This window comes from Scardinius erythrophthalmus (assembly GCF_964197995.2).
Source record: "Scardinius erythrophthalmus genome assembly, chromosome: 21".
Taxonomy (NCBI): domain Eukaryota; kingdom Metazoa; phylum Chordata; class Actinopteri; order Cypriniformes; family Leuciscidae; genus Scardinius; species Scardinius erythrophthalmus.
In genome coordinates this window covers 29,103,587-29,123,585 of record NC_138241.1, presented here as the reverse complement: position 1 = coordinate 29,123,585, position 19,999 = coordinate 29,103,587, and the positions used below count along the sequence as shown (strand labels likewise).

Sequence of the window (19,999 nt, the reverse complement as noted above, 5' to 3'; positions counted from 1 at the left end):
GAAAATGATAAAGCAATCAGTGAAACTTATGGTATTGTGTTTAACGATTATGAAGCTTTTGGCGGAGCAGGAGCATGGACTGAAGCGGCTATCAGGTATTTCTGCCTCAGCGCTTCTTATGGCAGGACTGAAGCGGTCAGCTGTGTGTATTTACATTCTTAAGGGATCTCTACGCCCTGATGACCTTCTAGTCTTTCTCATTAGTCACTCTATCCATTCCTTTAGTTTCTTTTAATCACTCTTCTTCCTTCCTGCTCTCCTTTGAGTCACTCATTTTCATTCCTTAACGGAATGTCCCAGGTACACTGCAACTTATCTGCAGCATTTGTTGCATAATGTTGCCTGTAAACCTGGTCATTTTTGCACATTTTTAATTTGCTTTATATTTTCAGGCTTCCTTTTTTTATATAATTTTGTTGTGCTTTTATTAGTTTAGTAAATATTTCTTTATTTTTTTTTTATTTTAGAACTTCAACTTAAATTTATTTTAGTTATTTGCAAATGCAACATTTTTCATTTTCGTTCATGTTTTTTCATCTAATTTTTATTTTTTTATTTCAGTGACTGAAAATTATTTTTGATAGTTTTAGTTTAAGTTAACAATAAAAACGTATATCTGTGATGAATAATTCGATGTTTGCCCACAAAACTAGTCTCACCACAAAAATTTAGACAACTTCGCAGCTCTAAAAATATACTTTTTTAATAAAATTAAAAAAAGCTTTTCCTTTTACACCGTCCTCTCATCATCTAGCACTAATGTACATCTCTATCAGATATAGATATGAATCAGTGTCCTGCTTCAGTCACACGTCCAAACCCCCCCAGAGATCTCCAGACGGCCGCTCTGCAACCTGCGCCCCGCTCCGCTGCTTCCTGCCAGCTGCACTCGTATTGTCCCCTCCATCAGATAACATACACAATGATACAAAAACACTCACGGTTACATTCACAAACACACCGAAAAAAGATCATGGTCACATGACCGCAGCAGAAAACTAAACATACTGTTAGTGATCTGAAGGACCTACTTTGGAAAACACAAAACAGCTCTAATTAGGTTGCTGCAATTACAAGGTGTGTGTGTGCTCATGAATTATTCATATATGCCATGGAGAGTAATTGTAGCGGTAATTAAACTTAATTAGCATAGTATTTGTTATTTAGGAAGAGGGAAATTAGCAATTTACAGTTACTACAAAAAGCCAAACAACACAATTAATTAGACTGCTCTAAATTAGTTTAGAAAAGAATGCCACAACAACTACAACTAATGAGACCTAAAAATAAAAAGGTCATATAGTGTTAAGATAGTGAGTTTTGTTTTTATCTATTGTGCTGATGATTATAGGAATGGTCTACATTCAGAAGATTATAAATTATAAAAAATTCCATGGCCCTTTATGCTAGTATAGTGTTACTAATGCTAAATCTCAATTTGCATACTACTGTGTTTGTCTTATTCAGTTTTCTGGATTAGGATTAGTGTGTCCAAAATTGTAATGAAACTATGTCAAAGGACCCTGAAATGGCATTTCCTTTACAGTGTATTTTTGAAGTGTGGATCCATGCTTTTAACATTCACAACCCCACTAAAGAGTTGGTGACAGATCTCTTATATTTTCAGCTAGGGAACAAATGCTAATAGCAAATAGCTAATTGAACTAGGGCTATCAAAATTAACACGTTTAACGCAGCATCTGTTTTTTTCTGACAAGGGTCGTAACACACCAAGCCTGCTATGTTTTAGGACTGTATATCTGCAATCCTAGTTTTGGTTTCCCTTTGTGAATGATGAAATCAGACTATTGATACCTGCTGATATAGACCGTTATTTCCTTACACACAGGTACAAAATGCACATGCTAGCTGGCAGTCACCTGTAGTCTTTGCAGTGTGTTAAGGTGCAGCTTTTTGGACCAAACATAACCAATGTGAGGTGACAACACAGTCTGCTTTCACCACCGTAGTTCTCTGACGTCAGCTTGGTGTGTCATTGCCTTAAGATGCAAAAGAGAACTCAATTCAGTACTATGAAGTGGCTCTCTGTGTTCACTGATAGGGAGTCTACTCCAGAAGAGTGGATTCCTCAACTCTGATTAGCCCTGTAGAGTTGGGGTTGACTACAGCACAGGAAACAACCTTTGTTGTTGGCTCTGTTGCTTTGTCCGAAGTCGGTGACTTGTTCACTCATTCTCAAATTCCTATATAGAGCATGGCAGTTTAGTGTACTATATCAGCAAGGAGTGAATGAGATTAAATATAGAAAAATGTGTGATTAATAGTATTCTTATAATCTACTATGACAGCACTAAAATGAACACTCAATTGTACATGCTTGTCTACACAATACTGGTGTACGGTACAGTGTTTCTGCATACTCAGAAGTATGTACTTTGTCATCACCAGCTAAGTACATACTTTTAGTGCATAGAAGTATACAATATAGGATACAGCTTCAGGAATGTGGATGTCAGTCACTTTTTACATACTGTATATCTCCACTGTCCTTGTCAGCTAATGCGCAAGACTGGCTAAAATAAATTAGCTAAAGACTTGATAAATTGAATTATGCTGTTGGCCAGTCTGAAAAGTCCACCGGCGCCCAAGTCTAGAGAAACAGAGTTTAGTCATGAATGACGCATTTGCAATAATAGAGTCAATGGAGCAAGAGAGAGGGAGTCATTACCATCAGTGGACCCAAATATCCTCCTCCTCGAGTGTACTGAAGTGATCTGACGGACTGAATAAAACAGATGCAGTATCTTCTTTTATACCTTCATTTCTCAGTCAGGAGTTTTTTTCTGAAGGATGACAATGAGTCACTGATCACACTTTCACAGCCTTGCTGTCTGAGAACAAGGATTATTCTTTCTGGCACATGTACAAAAGCACTGAGTGTGTTGCCATTAATTATGTGTGTAAAATTCTCTGTGTCAGGAAAACAAAGCAGAATGGGAACAGGGAGTGTGTGTATGGTTTACTGATAAGGAAGATGAGAGTCTTCTTAAGTCCTTTATGAGGTCTTTAAAATACTTGTTTAGATGTGTTAGGGTTCTCATGGTAATAGAAATAAAAATATACCTGGTCACTTCATGCGTTTTATTGATCGGATAGCTGTCCAATTAGTTAAAACTGTTAAATTTACTCTTGGCCACATAAATGCATCTCTCCAAAACGAATATAAATCCGATCTTCAAGTCCCGTGCTATATACATTCTTGTCGAATTTATGAAAAAATTTTGATAAAAATTACTGAAGTATAAAGTTTGTTTTATAGAGGGAATAGTAAAAAAATAAGGCAAGCCATTATCTATTTATGACTTTTTTATGTACGTAATTGGGAATGATAAAACAAAACACAACACATTAAAGGCCCGTTCACACCAAGGACGATAGCTATAACAATATAGTTCTAAACATCGTTCTAAATATAAAAGAACAGCAGAGTCCACACCTCAACTATAACGGCACAGAGAAACAATATCGTTGGAATCACTTCCAGAACGATTTTTTCCAGCTGATGAACAATAAAAACACTGGCAGCCAATCAGAATCCATCCTGATTTAAAGAGCACAAGCATTTGACGCAGACGACGACAAAACTGCAAGCGCACCCTTAATAAACAGAACGATATCGTAACACTAATATAGTTATCGTAACAGTCATTTTTATAGTTATCGTTATAAGTGTGAACAGGCTTTAAAGCTACACTGTGTAGGATTTTCTCCCATCTGGCGGTGAAATTGTTTATGACTACCAAATGAATATTACTTTCTAGCTCCTCCCATTCCGAGGGCGTTTTAACTCCTACAGTGGCCGTATTATTTCAAATCTGCCGGCAGTTGCGAGTAATCTCCCCCTCGCATTCGTCGCGGTGCCACTGAGTGTAAAAACGCGAAAGGCGAATCTTGAATTTCCAGGTATGTCCCTCTTTGGCACATGTATTTTCAAGATGGAGGCGCAACATGGCTGCCGCCATTCGAGCGACTCGCTCGTATGTATTCTAAATGGCAGATTCTACGCTTACGAGAATACTTGATTAGTTGGTAGAAATAATTACACATTAATGAGCACATATCATTTTGAAAGAACAAAGTGTTTTTTGCTAAGAACCAACTTAAAAAATTACACAGTGTAGCTTTAAGAGTTTCAAACTTTGAAAATTAATTTTGGCACTAGTGAATTCACTCAAAATTCAAATCTCTTATAAAATGGCATTACAACAGCGATTCCCAGAGACCACATGGCTGCTCTTAAATTCTGTGTAAAGCAACTCATTTTTCATGGTAAATCCCTGTAGATCTTTGTATATTTCTTTGTTGAAATGCTGGATCGAATTAAAAGCGGAAGGGAAACACTGCCTGTAGAACAAGCATTATTGGCCCTGCTTGTTTCACTGCCAACCTGTTGCTGTTACAGGCTTTTGGCTTTTGGTTCTGTTTGGGGCTGTTGCCATGACACTTGAGGCCTACATGTGCACTGCCTGGGGTGAAAGAGAGCGAGAGGGGGAGGGAGCCAGAGTCTGTAACAAAAACAGAGGGAGAACTCCACAGAGAAGAGAGGAAAGAAAGGGACAATGAATGATAGATAGACCATAAAAGAAAGACAAATTAAAACCTGAGCAGGTGGAGTGTTCGTGAACATGCATAAATAAGTCGCAGGAAGGGGAAGGCCTGAGTGAAGTAGAGGAATCCATAAAAGAATGAGTGAGAGAGGGGAAACTCAACGTTTGATAAGACAAGGGGCTGGTCGGCTCTTTAGCATCTCAAAGCATATGGGCTCTATTAAAGGCCCCCCCCGAACAGGGGCCCCGAACCGCCTCACAAACCTTCCGAAGACAATCTCTCCTGTCTCACTGTCCGAGCGTCCCTGGGCATCTCATCCAGCGAGAGCCTTTCAGAAAAGAGCCGGCTGCCTCAAACTCCGCAATGAGATGCAGCAGGCGACCGTATTTGCACAATACCACACAGGAGCTGCTGCCAGCTGCTGCCACACTACCTGCCAATCAACTGTGGACATTTTGTTTTACCCAGTGAGCAGTGCTAGACTCACTGGCACAGGCCCAGACGCCAACCGTAGTGCCCATTACAAAGCATCTGCCAGCAGGAACAATCTCCCATGGTCTGACTGGTATAAAGTAGATTGAGTGCAAGCATCTAGGTAATCTATAAAAAAAAAAAAAAAAAAAAGAATCACCTTCATTATTACACTAAGTTCACACAAAACATGCAATTGAGATGTAAATATGAAAGTATTTCAAGTTATTAAACAGTTGTTTATGGTTCTGAGTAAAGTATAACTTGATTTGTCTATTGGAACTAAATAAGGTTCTGTAAATACAACTTGACTTCTTTAGTTTAATCGTGTGTAAAAACTTGATTTAAAGTTCCCCATATTATGCTTTTTCAGATGTTACCTTTGAAGTAGTGTATAATATAGCTGTTTGTGAATGTAAAAGGTCTGCACAGTTTCAAAGATGAAACTTTCTGCGGTGCGAAAGCAAATCCACTTTGCATACTGTACACTTCCAGAGGATGAGGAGACCAATCAGGCTCTCGAAAAGTAGGGGTTTAGAGAAACCGAATCCTTTATCGAATTGGTTTAGGCACTGTGAGAAAAGAGGTGATGCTGTAATGTATATAATGAAATAAATAAAGTGTTTTCTGGCCTTTCTATACCGTTTTAAAAGTATCGATTTGGCACCGGTATCGTAAAAAAAACTAAAAACGATAACCAACCCTAGTTGTGATGCATACAAAAAGAGTTTTTAAAGAAGAACTAATCACTGGACTTGTTAGAGACAACATTTTCTCAGAGTTGAGGCACTTTGTAGAAGGTAAACTAGACAACCACAAGCAAAATTGTATATTCTACTTTGAGTTATGGCTGTGCGATAATAAGTAGCCTACTTATTATGGTACTTTTTAGGTTTGAAAAGATTCTGATGTACACACATTTTGCACTATTTTTCTTATGGTCTTATACTGTGCCAAATTTTTCTAAGCTGGTTTTTGCAGCAAAATGGATCAGGCCTTATGCTGAGAGTCAGGCTACGCGAGACTAGTCAGACGACCACTGTGTGGTCAACAATACTTGGTCAATCTGACCCATTGCAATTCTGGGCATTTGCAAGCAGAAAAGCGTCCAGCGTGGGAATGGCCATGTAACATCCAGGAGCCAGTTGTTTCTGAGTCAGCTGCTCTATGCCACGGTAGGAATTTCCAACCACTAATGATTATTCAGTTCAATCCAGTGGTCAGAAACAGACACTTGGAATAACAGCAGAACGGAGAGGAGCTGTGGCTCTACCTCATTGTTATTACTTTGAGAGTGGCCATTTTGAGGAGATGCCACTGATAGGATGGTAATAAAGTGATGGAGTTTTTTAAAATGTACAGAGTACGGTCTGAGAAAACAATACTGATCCATCAGAGTGAAATCCAGACCTTCAGTTATGAACAGGGGAGAGGACAGACAGTTTGTTTTTTATAGAAAAGAACATAATGACGAGATACTGTCCAGCAGAAATGACTGTGAGCTAATGTTTATTCAAATTCAAAAGGTTTTGATATATAAAAATAATCTCAAATACTTATCCAGATTAGTTGAATAATCACAGTATATAATGTAGCCCGATTGAGAAATTAGTGTCCAAAAATCGTTGAAAATACCACGCTATTTTTTGATCTGATATTGTGGAAAACAAAACAAAACATACACTGTAAAATTGCATTATTTTATAGGAAAAGACAGTAAAATGCTACAGTAAAATCTTTTTAAAGAACTGTAAAATACTTTACCATACAGAAAAAATTGTAAATGGTTTAACATCACATTAAATGTACTGTAAATTTTACTGTAATTTTTACCATATAATTTCGATGAAAAACAGTTATATTATAACATATGTTTTGTTTTCAGTTTTGTTATCAGTATACATTAGGGTGCTCTGCGTTACATTTTCTATTATTTAGTGAATTTGTATTGCATTATTTTAGTGTAATTTTACCTTGATGGTGTTGATTCTCTTCGTGTATATGGACCTGTGCACTGTATATATATATAAATATGTATATATATAACACACACACACACAATATTGACCATTTTTATGGAGACTTACGGAGTCTGATTCATGAAGTCTGATTATATGAAGTCTGATTCATGATGTGGCTTTTTTTTTTACCACCAATATTATTATGACAGTCATCAGTACATTTTAAGGTAAAAAGTATTTTAGTATTAGCATTATATTACTTGTTTAATATTTCAATTATAACCTGTAAACTATACAGGCACCGATATACCATCCAGTAATACCAGAAATACTATCACTGTATATTTTACCGTGAGTCTCTGGCAACCACAGCTGCCACTTTACCCGTCACTTTACCATACATTTATCAAGATATTTTTTACAGTGAAGGAAAATAAATGAAAATGAACTGTTAGTGTGATAGAAAGTTGTGTTTTGCCCCTGTTTCGTGAGGTAAAAATTGGTTCTTTGGTTTTTAATTGGACAATAGATACGTTTTTATGTGCAGCCTATCCGAGTAAGTCAAAGTATTTCTTTACTGGCTGTGGTTATTGATTTCCTCAAAATGGCTTCTCTACCTCCTCTCAAAGCTTTCTGAACCAAACATCAGCAGAAAGAGAGAAATAAATAATCTTGCGGTGTTTCTGACAAACCATAATCATCAGTCTTATGATCAAATTGAAATCCCAGCGCAGATATGCACTGCAGTCGGAGGGAAAAGTGGCACAGCGCACATAACAGTAAATTAATTCCACACCAGCGCTTACATAACCAGCGTGGCCTCAGACAAACTATGCCAGCATGAATATGTAATTCATCTCAAAAGTGCAGAGATGGTGAACCACGCAGGAGCCGCAAACAGAAAAAAAAAGACAACCTTGGAGCTGGTCGTGAAACTTGCAAACACGCCACAGCGAGACCAGCCGCAAGAGGATGTGGACATACACACACTGTCCCAACAGATTCCAGCCAAGCTCAGACGGAGAGGAAAAGAGTGGCATGGAAAGTTGTGATTCAGTGAAGTCAGCTGAGACTGACTCGACGGTAATGAGCTCTCCCTCTGTATATACGTCTGCAGGAAGCTATAGCCTTATATAAATACTTGGCACATAAAGGCATCTCATAAATGGAAACAGTAAAGTGATGAGAGGAGATGGTACGAGGTGTTTTTGGAGAACCTAAACCTGTGAGGCACAGCTAGACAGTGAGGCACATTCTGTCCTTACAGAGACAGTGAGCTGACCGCATTTACTAAGGCTGTATTTCAGAGCCCTGTAACATATGAGAGTGATTTAACTCATCTATTATTTTCCGACTCACTGACGCAAGCACCTTTCCACCCCCCTAGGTGATCTCATCTGGAGTGGAGTCTGGACGCTGCTGACACGCAGTAACAGGCCGCTCTATTTCAGGCTTTTTCAGCAAGAATGTGCCACGAGCTGAGTCACATCCACTTTAAACACAAACGGGAATCTCAATATACTTGGGGGCGCTTCAATCTAAACTTCATCTCATTCGAAAAACGAAATGTCAATAGATCAGGCTGCGTGCTGTGCAAGAAGCTTAGTGGTGTTTGACTAGTTTGAAGAAGCTTTGTATAAGCACTCGGCAAGGAGTGATTGGAGTGGGTGTGTGTTTGTGTGTGTGTGCGTGCGTATGTTGGACGTTCCAATCTAGGCCAGTTGCTCATACATCAACTTTTTACTTCACAATTCACAATAAAGCAAACAAAAAACTCCAAAAGGGAGTTTTCTCCATTATTCCAGAAGAACCATTTTGGGTTCCCCAAATAACCTTTCAGTGCACAGTTCTGAAAAGAACCATTTTTTCTTAGTGTAAAGAAACTTTGGCACTTTTTCCACTTCATGGAACAATATATGCGAATGAAGAACCTTTATGTTTAAGGGTGTACTTCCAAAACACTGCTTTTCAACAACGGCCACAAAACAAAGATAAAACAGCTTAACCAAGTTCTGTAAATCAATTCACAAGGCCTCTCTCTTTCTCTCTCTCTCTCTCTATCACACACACACACACACACACACAACAGCTCAACAAACTCTCTTTACAACAGACATAAATACCTATAGAAAACAACAAAACACAAAAGATATCTCACTTGTCTCCTGGACAAGAATGACATTAAAATGAGAGCAAATGGAGACTTTTGTTTAAGCCTCATGCTTCTTAGACATTTCTCCTGTAAGAAAAAGCCCCCAAATAATCTCACATGTGAACTGAGTCCCAGATACGGTCTCAATAAAAAAGACTTAAAAAAAACAAGATCTAAAAAACAAGATACCAAAGTCTGCAATAGTTATAAATCTCAACATAAACTCACACATTTGTCAAATTCTTCCAGCATCAATGATGTAAGCTTTTGTTGTCCACATTCCCATATAGCTCTTTATTCTAACTGCATATAGAAGGAATTTCAGCAGAAACATGTATAGAAAAAGTTGATCCTTAAATGAAACATAACTGAGATCTCTATTATGCTCTGAGAGAACGATAAAAATCCCTTCGAGCAGTAGAGCCAACTTGCTCTACCCTCAAAACAACAGATTATGATTAACTTTGTGCCATGCAGTCGTTCTCACACAGATCTCTCTTCAGAAGAAAGCACTTACACTGCTCCATAACTTCAAAGAGCTTCTTCTCACCCCAGTGTGATCAGCTTTAAGAAAGTTAATCATTCATTTCACATCACTTCAAAGCTCTTGTGAGCTGCAGTGGTAATCTGAACTCTCGTGCATTCAGAGTGTAATAAATACAGTCGTGTTGCTGACATACCCATAGTGCTCTGCATGGCTGCCTCCTCGCGTCTTCCCCCAGTCTGTCCTGGAGGTACAATCCCAGTCTGCTGCTTCTCTTTCTCTAGCTTTCTTTCTCTCTGCTCCTTCTCCTCATGCCAAAGTTTCCTCTCTTTTCTCTGGTAGAAACCCCCTTCTCCTCTGTCCTGTCCTGTCCTCTCTTTCCCTGCTGTTTGCCGCCACAGCACCGCCCCCTTCTCCTGCAACCCTCCTCCCTCTCTCACTTTGTCTGTGGCCCTTTCCTCCTCCACTACCCCCATCCTCACACACATTTAATCCCTCCTCATGCTCACTCCCTCTCTTTTTCCTCAACCTTTTCCTTTTCTTCATATCTGTCAACTATTTTCTGTGGAAAATGGAAGGACTGTCATCCTGTTTTCAAATCTGACCCTCAGCAGCTGCTTTAATCCTATTTCTAAGCTCTCTAAATTATCAACATGATCAAAACTTTGCTGGAAAAAAAAACAGTTACACAATATTCTGCATGCCTTCTGGTATCTGATTGATACTTCATATTCTTTTAGTAGGTAAAAAAGCATTTTAGTAAATCTAAAATTTAAGGCCGTAAGTCACGCCTTTTTGCTGTGAAATCTTTAATGATTTTTTAGAATATAAAGAATTTAGACTAAGAATATATTGTTAATATAATATATTGTTAGTAATATTTCAAGGTGAACACTACCTGGACTGAAACCACTTAGGTTTAGTTAATGACATTTTTTTTAGAAGAATCATGTTAAAATGTAAGTGTAAAATATGATAAATAAGGTTTTTGAGGAACGTTTGTTTGTATATCTCTCAGTCATCATAGTAGTGAACTGCATTATATACATTTTGCCCCTACACTTAAGACTACAGAGCTTTGATCATAAAACTAAGCATTTTAATATCATCTTACTAAGACATATTATTGGGAGATACATAAAATGCCTGTAAATATCAGCTGTCACTCTGTAAGTAGTTTGTTATACTGTTATACAGATCTCTTTACAAGTTGAATCTCATCTTACATTTTGACCATATACATATCAGCAACAGCAACAAATTGCATGTGTTTTGCTCAGTGTGGGCTTCTGAATAAAACTGAGGTGTTTATTCCTTCTCAAATATGAGCTCCATATTCTCCAATATCATACTATAAGAGCATCTATGTGGGGACATTTTGACCCCATAATGCACACACACACAGACACACACACACACACACACACACACACACGTAAATGCATCTTTGTGGGGACATTTTGACCTCATAGGGAATACCTGAACCACACACACACACACACACACACACACACACACACACACACACACACACACACACACACACACACACACACACACACACAGGTAAATGCTGTGCATAAACAGTTTGTTGTCCACTAACTGGATTAGGGTAAAATCTCTCCAATCTAGTCAAACTCTTCGTCTGTTTAGGGGATATACGTTAATCTCAAGGCATGCTGGGACATCAATGCATGACTCACTCTAAACATTGACTCATCACATGCCCACATGCCTTGGTAATGCTTTAATATAGGAAAGAGCATAGTAAACACACTCTGTCACCACAACTACACACACCAAGCACACCACAAAGGGTCTGTTGTCCCATATGATATCACAATGAAAATTTCAAGCAAAGTGATCAAAAGAACACTTGGTAAAGAACAGAAAACCACATTTGGGTGTGTGTGTTTTTTTTCCTTTCTTCTAACTATATGGACACATTTGGCTCTGTGTACTTACATGTACTTGTCACATTTTTACTAGTTTAATTTGTCTATTAACAATGTCCATGAGAGGTCAACCATGATTGTTGGTTTGGTTTTCCATTCCATTCAGGAATAAATGACCTTTTCTTAAAATATATTAAAACAGAAAACTGTAAATTGTAATAATATTTCACAATATTACGGTTTTACTGTATTTTTTTAGCCTTGGTGAGTATTAAGTACTTCTTAAAAAAACATAAAAAAAATGTGCACAGCCCCAAACTTTTACTGTAGTGTATATATGCTGTACATAAAAGACATCTGAAAAGTAGCAAAAATATCCCAAAATAGTTTCAGTGTAACCTAAAAGTAAAATCATTCTAATGCAAATCAATCCTTGGGACACAGAAATGCTGTATTTGAAGAATCAGCCATTTATCTAAAGGGTTGCCTTTCAATGAAACCTATTCACTGGTTCTTCCCTTTCAATCGTTTACCACTTCACTCCCTCATTTACTGGCCATTCCCAAACAAAAGCAAGGAAGCATGACGTGTTACTCCTAACCTGCATGCGCAGAGAACAGTAAATACAGGGAGTGTGGGACTCTCGAGTGAAGTGAAAAGGAGAAAAGGAGGAATGAGAGAGGCAGAGAAAAAGGCAGAGAGAGGCAGGGAGGAAGGAGAGCAAATGAAGCGTTAGGAACAGATGAGCATCTGAGTGATTAATGGACACTTGCCCTCCAGGGGAGTTATCATATGAACATACACTCCACATATACTCACTGGGGAGGCTTAACTTGATACTCTCAACTACAGTGCACACACATATCTCAAAGTACATCCGGTCCACAGTATTCTCCATACTGGAGCGACAGCACATGCACGAATGCTTACAGACCTTGCTTGGTAGTAACGGATTATTTCGTCGTTGTAAGGCGGAAATCTCCACATTTTCTTTTTGGGGACCCTTTACATCTGTCTGTGGGTTTTGCGAATATTGAACTGATGAAAAGTATTAAAAACAGCTTGTAACTAAACCTTGTAACTCCACTGGATCTCCATTGCACTTCATATTTTATAACATGAGATTTTGGCCAATTTAGAGAATAAAACTGAGTGCCCATATAGAATAAACTTTATAAGCTGTAAATTGTGTAAAATGTAACTGCCTCAGTTGGGCCGTTCTAATGACGGAAAAAACACACATGTCTGGCAAACTCCATTTGAGCTTGATTTTGGTAAAATGTTAATAATGTAATGACACATCAAGACCATACATAAAGCCACAATATAAACTTTGACAACACAGTGTTTAATTATTTCCTGAAAAGTAGTGTTTTTTCACCCTACAGTGACAATATGTAATCTGGATTATGTAATCAGATTCCAAAAATTAAATACTTGTAATTAGGTAACTTATTTTCAGTTTTCATAATCAGACTACAGTTTTATATTAATTACTTAATATTAAAAAATGGCAGTAAATTATTCAGAATTCATTGGCTCTCACTAATTCTTCTTTTCTAACTTTTACATATTCCTTTCAAAAAAAAAAAATGCTTATATCTGGAAAGTTTTGTGGAATTGCACACACAAACCAGCCAATAGTCAGGTGTCTATAATTAAACAGAAGATTGAGAGGCCACAGAGCATGAACAAACAAAATATTTCATATTTTTTAGTAAGTGTTTTATTTTTCTGTATTTATTCCTTTTAATTGAACACTTTTAAGATTTAATTAATTATTAACTTTTTATCAATTTACGAAACCCCTGCATTTCCTAATGCCTATTCCTGCTGAATATTAAGCATATTTTGTTTAATTTACTTCATGTTGTTGATAACAAAGAATTCTCTTTTATATCAATATTGGACAAGATTATCCTAACGTAATCTAAAAGTAATCTAAAAGTAGCCTGATTACAGTATATTAGCTGAAATGTGTAATGTAAAAGATTACTCTTACAAACTAAAATTTGTATCATGTCATTTTTGGACTGCTTACAAAACACCCTGGACATGAACTAGGGAGTAAACTTTGTTTCTTCCAGTACTCTACTGGTTAAAGCTGTTGTTAGCGGGGTAATGAACAGCCTTGATTAAGTATGAATGGGGGCAAGGGGAATTCTCAATCCCCCCCAAACTTCCCAGTCCCGCTGTCTCTTTTCAATTCAGAGGGGAAGAACTGGAACGGAATGGAGTTGGTTAGGAAAGGGAGAGAAAATTAATGATAGTGAAGGACAAAAGACTGAACATGAACCTAATCCCCTTTCCATCCCCCACATACACACACACACACACACACACACACATTGATTTGATCAAGCATGCACATACACACATGCAGATGGAAACACAAAATGAGAGGTCCTCAAAACCTCCAACAAAACACTTGACCCTTCATCTACTAAGAGAGGGAGAGACATAGAGAAAAGAAGGGGCAAAAACACAAAACAACTGTTGAGTGCCAGACATGGGGTTGTGGTGGGGGCTCTGTGAGATTCATTGCTAAAATGAGTAGAACTCAACTGATATCTGCAGATTCAGATACCGGTCACTCAGAAAATTTGACATTTTAATTGTTTTCAGTTGCAATAATACTGCTCTGGAAAAAAACACATTTTACAATGTTTAAAGTCAGCCTGAACCTTTCTAAATGCATTTACTGGGCATGATTCATCAGTTAGTGCACTTTATTCCTAAAAAAGTCTCTCTTTGTAATCTTTGATCATGATGTAATAACATTCTTTGCCTCTAAACCATAGTTGGCATCAGTTTTTGAAACCGACCACTCCACCCACTTGTCACATTTAAACAATGTTTCACAACCCAATTAAATTTCCAGAGTACTGTCGAAGACTCACAGTAAGTTTGTTTATGATCAAGTTACTCTTACAAAAAAGAAGTATACTTTTATACTGTAGTATACTGTAGTTCATATTAAGTATACTTAAGTAATGTTCAAGTATATTTTAAGTATACTTCATGTAGTAAGTATATTAAAATCAATGTACTGGTAGTAAACTTGTGAATGTATTTCAATACTGCTTGGGACTAAATTGGCCCACTTTATATAAAATTATACATTTAAGTGTACTATAAGTGTAACAGTAGTAAACTTTAAGTGCACAACTACGTTTCTCATTTGTACTGCATCTGTACTACAAGTGAACTTATAAGTATACTAGTAGTTTACTATTACTACTACTAATACTTGTAGCACTTTTTTATAGAAGTACACTTAGAAGTATACTCTCAGTAAACAAGTACTTCAGTAGTTTTTTATTGCAAGTATACTTGTAAGTTTTCTTTAAGTGAACATAAAATCATACCTATAGTTAACTATTTACATATATGTGCACTTTAAGTATACTTACAAAAACAAAACTTAAAAGGTATAACATTATATGAAGAGTTCAGATGCAAAAGCCTCTAAGTGCCATCTGAAATTTTCTTCTAGAATGATCATTTTTATAAAGCTTGTATATTAAGGTTAAGTAATTTCACTTAAATGTCAATTAATAGGCAATTTGCATTGCCATTTAAGTGAAATTATTGAACTTAAATATACAAGCTTGATAAAAATGATCATTCTAGAAGAAAATTTCAGATGGCACTTAGAGGCTTTTGTATCTGAACTCTTCATATATATATATATATATATATATATATATATATATATATATATATATATATATATATATATATATATATATATATATTGTAGACACCAAACTTTTGAACTGTATTTTGTTTGTTTGTTTGTTTCAAATATGTGTTACTTTTGGAAGCAAACTCGGTTTCCAATGAAGTTTCACGTTCATAATCCTACAGATTTTTGAAAATCAGCCTGAAAATGTATTTTAATGGATTGCACCTGGGCCTCCTAATGTGGAACAAATGACAAAATGCATGTTGGTCCAGTGCATGGATCCCATTGAATCTTTGCTATTCCTGATGAGGTCTAAGACTCTGATGGCATGAGAGGAGCATGTTGACACCATCAACACTTTTAAGCAGAGGGAAAATGTGTTTTATCATCTAAATGATCAAAGATCGCAGTGTGGAATGCACACTAATCTTTGATTACCTGCTGCTGGAGGCAGATTACATAAGAACATCATGGGTTCAGAGAAGTATATCAAATCTGGGATTGTGTATATAGACCAAGCCCTGAGCTCAGACCCCCCAGGATCACAGGGCTCCATCACAAAGCATTGAGCTTATGCCAAACACATCTGCTTTCATTACACATCCCATACACTCTCCACATGTACAGTACACACCATCAGTGACAGAAACACACATTCATAGTCAGTGCTGGGTAGTACTAGATTATATATAATCTGATTACATTATCAGATTCCACAATTTACATACTTTTTTTAAAATACTCATAATCAGACTAGTTACAGTTTTATTGATTACATGATTTTCTTAACGTTCACAAAATGGTGGTAAATTATTCATTATTTATTTATTCTCACTAATTATAATTTTTTATCTTTTAAATGGTCCTTTCTAAAACAGCCTATTGGTTCGATATGTACAGAAAGTCTCTTAGTTTTGTGGCATTACAAAAGTCAGAGGCCACGAAGCATAACAAATAAAATATTTAATCTTTTATGTGTTTTGTGATGATTGTTTTTATTTAAAAAAAATGTATGGTTTAAATAATTATTACCTTTTCATCAAACCCCTTGCAGTTCCTTTGCAAAACCCAGTTAGGGAAACCCTGACCTAATATAATGTTTAATGCACTTCATTTTTGTTGATGACAAATTTTCAACATCATTTTTTGTTCTATTTGTATTTTTATATCACTGTAGTACAAGATTATCCAATTCAAATCTGTGATAAACAAGTTAAGGCTAAAAGTTAGGCCAAAAGTAATCTAAAAGTAGTCCGATTACATTCGATTAATGTTTATGTTTATGTTATGATTATGTTAATAACTACAGTTTTCATCATGTAATTTGTATTCAGTAATGGACTACAAATTGTAAGTAATCTACCCAGCACTTAATTTAGTACATCAACACTTACAGTGCCAGAAATGTCACAGACACACAAAGAGATTTCATAAGCAAATACAGAGGCCTGGCCTGAACACTGTAATGAATGGAGTGTAATGAAACTGTATGTGTGAAGCTGCCAGCAGGTTTGAGCATTGCAAACCAATCTACTTTTACTGCTCTGCTCCCTGCCATGGAAAAGCAATAAGAGCACTGAGGTGATGTGGGGAGGGGAGAAGGATGAGGAACTGAGGGAGCTCTGTGTCCATTTTGTGCTCTGTTGAGTGGGATTGCAGAACGCTTCATGTAAAAAAAAAAAAAGATGGGCATTGAGTGGAGGACATGTGGGCATGATGCACCTCTACTCTTCTGCACAATCTGCTGAGAGTTCACAGGTTATTTGGAACATTGACTATTCTTTCGTTTTCCATTCAGAGAGTTTCCATTCTTGGAATTCCCCCATTAATGAACAGCCAGCCCTCCAGCCTATTAAATGCATTTGGATAATATCTAAAATATCTGGAGTATGTTATCCATCCATCATCATTATCATTATCATTATACAATTATTATTTAAAAATATATATTATTTTATTTAAACTTTATAATTAATACAAATTTAAAAATGATTATTGTTATCATCATTATTATTATGCATTATTATTATTTTATCCCCAAGTCAAAATTCAATGATTTCAATATGAACTCAAATATTTATCTTCTGGAAGATCAAATAATATTAATAATAATAATAATAATAATAATAAATGTTGTTGTTGTTATTGTTATTAATAATACAAATATATTTTTTTATTTTGTAAAAAAAGATTTTTGTTGTTTTCATTATTATTAAAGTTAATGCATTATTATTATTATTATCTTTATTATTATCATTACTTTTTTATTATTACACAAAGTTGATTTGTAAATGACACATAACTGAGTCTGAGAACTCCATTAAGGCTCCTTAGCTATGAGAGAGCAACCTTGGAGTTGCTCAAATAAAAAAAAAAACATATTTTTCTTTTGGGCACTGGCATCAAAGAAAATGAAATAATGAGAGAAAAATTAAGAGAGAGATATCTGAAACACACCTGTTCCTAACACCAGCCGTGAAACACTATTAATGGTGTTTTATGAGTGTCAAGGGTCAAGTGAGGTTAAAGGTCGAAAGACCAGTGTTTTAAAATAGTGCAGGGGGTTGTGGTCTCAGTCACGACGTGAACACCGGTGGAAACATTAAATATAACATCACAATTAGCAAAGATCACATGGACAACGAAGATAATGTCTTCAAATCAGTGGCCATAGCAAAATGAAAACATTTTTACAGTGTTTTACATAAGCTTTGATCTGAAGATCATTGCTGTGAGTCCATATGGGGTTAGACATGCCTCAGCACACTTTAACAGAGAATAGAAAGAATAATAGATTTCTACAAAAGAATTTAACAGCTACAGGCTGTATATTGCAGAGTTAGTCGTTTTTGCTATGGGAGAGTTGCTAACATAAGCATTGAAAGATGTTTCACACAGACAGTTATTTCCCATAACTAAACAAAAGTGATTCATCAGTCTTTGGAGGGGGAGGGGGGGGGGGTGTTCAGAGGGCAGTGGGACATCTGAAGAATTCTTCGTGCCATTCAGGAGAAAAAGGTTACAAATCACAGAGGGACACAATCACTGCTCTGGTTTAATAGGACAGAGGAAAAGGGGTAACGTGTGGCGTCTGTTAAACTGTGAACACACAAATCTCAGGGCTGGCCTATACTCTTCCACAGTAAATCTTAGCAGGAGAGAGGTGGGAGCAGGCAATGTGTCAGAGACGCTTTACTTGGCCTGTCTTCTCATTCATTTCCCATTAACTCACAGCATGCTCGCTGTTTATGTTCCACTGGCATCAAGAGAGGGCCATGAGAACGACATGGTTTGATGAGACTCATAAACACAAATAACAGCCTGTCTGAGAAAATCCATGTCCATGTAACATTTCACCCCAAAATTAAATTAAATAACTTCAAGATATGGACAATATTGACAGTAAAGGATTTTTCTCATTACTGGAAAATGTTGCTATATATATTTGTCTTTTACATATCACTGTTTCCACTGAAATATTAAGCAGCACAACAGTGTTCAACATTGATAATAATAAGAAATATTTCTTGAGCACCAAATCAGCATATTAGATTTAGGATGATTTCTGATGGATCATGTTACACCGAAGACTGGAGTGATGGCTAATGAATATTCAGATTTGCAATCAAAGGAATAAATTACATTTGGAAATCTATTCAAATAGAAAACAGTTATTATAAATTGTAGTAATATTTCACAATATTACTGTTTTTACTGTATTTTAAAAAACATTTAAATATCTTACTGACATGGAAATAATGTCATAACGTTTTTATCGTTAGAATCAAATCACCTCAGTTCTAATAAGAAACCCTTCTAGTATCTCTGGATATTATCCTTACAAAAGTCTGTTCAGTAACTAGGCCTCAGATGCCATTTCCACCACAGAGAGGAAGAGATAGAGCAGGGGTCGATCTCCTGAAGAAAACAGACAGCTGCTAAGATGAGTGTGAGCATAGATTGAGAGCTGCAGGGTCAGAGCAGCTGCTAGACCACACACACACACACACACACACACATACACACACACACACACACACACACACACACGAAACAAAGTCTTGAAGAACTGCCAGTCATGTGCTCTAGCTCTACTGCAAACTAACCAGATGAGTCAGGCCAAAGGGGCCAAATCTGCAATCAAATGAACAGCATGCTCCTGTAAACACTTGCAAAGGAACCAAAAATGTTGTCTAGTAAGGGCGGGGTAATCAGATTTGAACCATTTTAACCACCACTACCATGATACCATGGTTTAAAAAACATGGCATTTTTGTTAATCTGTTCATTACCTCTGTAATCAGTTTTTCCTCCATGAAAACAATAAATCCCATCCTAATAATTCCCTGCCCTCTGACTCAGGTCGGCCAGTATCCATCCCACTGTCACACTCCGCATTGGTCATCCATCAAGAACCTGACCCCCTTACAAAATACACTTCAAAGTGCTGGATGGAACCTTTATTGAAATGTCCCTGTGGGGTAAAAAACTCCGCCAGACACATATTCACACCATTAATCAATGTCCAGACTCCTGCAGATGCGATAATCAGCCGTGACAGCGAGGAAATGCTTGTTCCCACTGAGTACAACTCTGCTGATGCTTGTACAATTTTCACTAACACAATTTTTTGCACGTTTTTGTTATGTTTATCTTAGATGCTTTCACCAGATTTAAAGCAGTCACTCTTTTTTTTTTCATACTGCAGATTTGCTGCTACCAGGGTTCACCTGACAAAATTCCAACAAGCTGCAATTTTTCTATACACACTGAAAAGCT

The 19,999-nt window shown here is 36.7% G+C and overlaps 1 protein-coding gene across 2 annotated transcripts in view; it reads right to left on the bottom strand.

The window, feature by feature from the left end:
- The window catches only part of lzts2a (leucine zipper, putative tumor suppressor 2a), a 61,971-nt gene that overhangs the window by 13,973 nt on the left and 27,999 nt on the right, over positions 1-19,999 (bottom strand). The window contains exon 1 of one of the 2 annotated variants that reach the window (XM_081350832.1): positions 9,834-9,970. The exons of the other annotated variant lie outside the window; for it this stretch is intronic. The gene's annotated coding sequence lies outside the window, so the exon portion shown is untranslated. Of the gene's footprint in view, positions 1-9,833; positions 9,971-19,999 lie in introns of those variants that run through there. 2 annotated transcript variants of the gene reach the window in all.